Source organism: Echinops telfairi, unplaced genomic scaffold, assembly GCF_000313985.2.
Source record: "Echinops telfairi isolate 266 unplaced genomic scaffold, ASM31398v2 ScPeMD7_443;HRSCAF=831, whole genome shotgun sequence".
In the NCBI taxonomy this organism is placed as follows: domain Eukaryota; kingdom Metazoa; phylum Chordata; class Mammalia; order Afrosoricida; family Tenrecidae; genus Echinops; species Echinops telfairi.
In genome coordinates this window covers 14,344,843-14,348,437 of record NW_022104341.1, presented here as the reverse complement: position 1 = coordinate 14,348,437, position 3,595 = coordinate 14,344,843, and positions in this window count along the sequence as shown.

Genomic DNA, 3,595 nt, shown 5'->3' with positions numbered 1-3,595 from the left:
GTTTCCACCAGATCAAAACAGGGATCCTTGAAGGCCCTAAATTGAGTTCCTTTTCAATTTTAATTGAGTTGCAGGAACAAACAGAAATCTGAAGGGGTAAAATAAAAGCTGTAGTGTGGACGAGGTAATGTAACCCAAAGAAATTCTCCTCAGATAGCCTTAGTTAGTACCCACAGAGAATAAGCAGGTGCATTATCCTGATTGGGGAAAAAAAAATCATCAATGTAACTTTTCTGGAAGTTTCCTTGTGAGTGAAATTTGAATTTTTAAAAAATATTTCTTTATAGTAAGTAAGCTCTTGGATTGCCCTTAGAGGGTCAATCAATATTACTTTTCTGGAGTCCCCCACAAAAAAATCAGTCCCCATGAACTTCTCAGCCAACCTCTCTGCCTTGAAGTCACCTTTGAGGTTTTCCTGACCTTTCTTAAGACGCATGGTCTTAAAAACAAAACAGAAGAACCCCCTTTTTTTAATGTGACACACCATTCTCATAAACTTTTTGTAAAGCTTCAATGCTTTGGGAAGATGTTTGTGTTTGTTAAAAACTTGATATTAGCTCTTACCTCAAAACCATTTTTTTCTTATGGCACAAAAATTGTCTCTTTTAAAAACACAGCCTAAAGATACTAAGATAACTGTAAATGAGACAACTTATCTGCAGGCATCTACTGATTGCAGAGATGTATTTAAAAATTATTTTGCTTAGAAAAAACTTGTGGATGTATACACTGGACCTTCTAACAATTTAAAAAATTTATTTGCTGTCATACCAACATGATTTCCAGTTGAATTTAGATTCCTCAGTCAGAAGAGCACCGAAAATCTCAGAATAAATCAGTACTGACTTGGATTTTTGAAACTATTTGACATACTTGCTAGAGTCCCTAACTCTCAAGATGAATATAATGGAAGAATTAAGGATTACAGTCATGGAGAATCTTCTGTATATTTGTAATACCTAGGATAAACAAAACAGGGCTGAGTTAAGACAATACTAGTGAAATACAGAGAAACATTGAGAAAGACATTTTACAAATGGATTTACAACTCTTGTAAAGTAATACCAAACCTTGTGTTTATCCCAAATGCCCGTCACTGATAAATATTTTTGCTTTTGTTGAAATTTCCATGAACTATGTAGAGTAAATTTGTCTGAGAATGATAATCTACTATACATGTTAAAAAAATAACTGCCTTATTATTTATCTAGTGTTACTACAACAAAAATACAAGAAGTGTGTGGCCTCAAAACAGCAGAAGTATGTGTTTCCAAGCTGAAGAATCTGGACATTCACATGCAGGCTGCCGGTCGTAGGGCAAGACTTTCTTTCTCTGTTGAATCTGAGAGAGTGCCTCCTTTCTTTGCAGCTTCGGCTCTGGCTTAAGAGATCTGCATGTGGAATGACATGGATCTTTCTCCGGGAATGTTCGCTTCTCCTTGTGTCTCATATGCTCTTTATATCTGAGAAAATGGCATGGAGACCACATCTTAGCTCCTTCAGCTCCCAGTTGTGATTGCCACAAAGCAGAGGTCAGACATGACTCCACCCTTTATCTCATTTTACTCTATTCAAACATCAACTGGACCCACTAATGCACTCTACTTCTGTGGCTGGGTTTAATAATTCATTTCACTAACCACACAGTATTCACAATAGATGCTCCTGAGGTTGAGGTTTATAGGGAAGTCAACAGATTACAATTTGGGTGAGAAATGCTCAGGATGCAGCTGTTAAATCCAGTTTTTTCTGTGTCATGCTCATAAAAAGAGCTCTGTGTTGCCCTCTCTTTTGGATGGCCCATGCCCTCCAAAAGATGTTACACAGCTCTTTTAGAGCTGCTAATGCGTATCTAAGAAGTGTGCCACTCGGCTGTGAGCCTCAACCGAAAGGAACTCCGCCTCACTTCCATGAGCTAGCAAACCCAGCTCCCCTACTGAAATGTCCCTTCCACAAACCAGCCTTGTTCCCTGAAGCACTCAGTCCTCACAGGAGTCTTGGGGTCCAAAAGATGAACTTTACTCTTGGGCTTTCACTCTTGCGGGTGCTAAGAAAACTTCCTTGCTGCTTCTGAGATGACTCATTCTACTCCCAGCAGGATGACAATAACAATTAATCTGTTAATAATCACTTTCATCTGAATGACGTAATCCAACCAATGTCTTCCCTCACCTTCTTAACGCAAACCCATCAGGAACAAGGCTGTTTGGCAGGAATAACAGAGGCTATAGCTAGGAAAGTCATATTAAATAATTCACTATATTACAATATCTTGAAAGTGATTAGGTCTAACATGCACTCCATACTGCTACGGCCTCTCATTAAAACAACAAAACCCTATTTCCAAATGAGATTACATCCACAGTATAGGGGTTAAGATTCCAACACATTTTTGAGGGACACAATGTAGCCCATAAACAGGATTGTATTACCCAGATGCATAACATGTTAATATTAAAGTATCTAACGAATGATGGGAATTGAGGGAAAATGGTTCTTTTCTAAACACTAGTAATTCTGGAATGGTGTGCCCAGTTCTAGGATGGTGTACCCTATACATAGTTTCCTATAGTACTTTGAGAGAAGAGAGGGTAGAAAGAAAAAAACGAATTAAAAAATAACAAGGACAAGAGTTTTATCACATAAGGCATTGGTTCTATTTTATTCCTTCACAAATAGTTGTGATTGAAGGAGCGTTGCATGGAGAGGGGCAGTAGGGCACAAATGGAAACTTTGGTTCAGAAGAAAAAACATCTATGCCTTGGTCTCCTCATTGTGCACGGTCCCCAAGCAGAAATTATAACATTTTATTATTAAAGCCATAATTTCAGGTCTTCTATTCAGTGCACAGAATGTGATTTTTTTAAAAATCATTTTATTGGGGGCTCCTAGAGCTCTTATCACAATTCATCTATCCATCCAATCCATCCATCCATCCATCCATCCATCCATCAATCCATCCATCTATCCATTGTGTTAAGCATTTTTGAGCACATGTTTCCATCATCATTTCAAAGCATTTCTTTCTACTTGATCCCTTGGTGATTTTTTATCGGTTAAATGAATTTTGTAATTGTTTTCCATATTGTAAAAATGCTTTATTTGTTTTACATTTAAGCCCCAAATGTCCAGTTAAGGTGTAGTCTACCCCTTTAAACTTATTACTGAATGTAACATGTCTCTATGCCAAACATACATCTTTAATTCCTTCACATATGAATAGAAATTTGTAATGCATTCTGCAGGTTGATAGGGCAAGGGATATGCCATATGGTACAATGTTCAAGCATTTGGACTTTGAAATAAGAAATAATATGGCATGGATCAAGATCTACCATACTTTTTTAGGAGTAAGACTTCAATAGAAAAATATTTAAGCATACTTGTTTCAAACAAACAAAATTTAAGAAAGAGATTACCTACAGAGTGTGGGCTGGGTTAAAATAAACAATGAGAGATGTAGAAGAATCCAAGACTAGCTACAACAGTGAGTCATTAATATCTGCGATCTTTAGATTTCATAGGAGAAAAGAGTAGGAGCAGGAGGAACTAAAGGAGGAGGAAAAAGATGTGGATGAGAAGAAGAAGAGCTAGA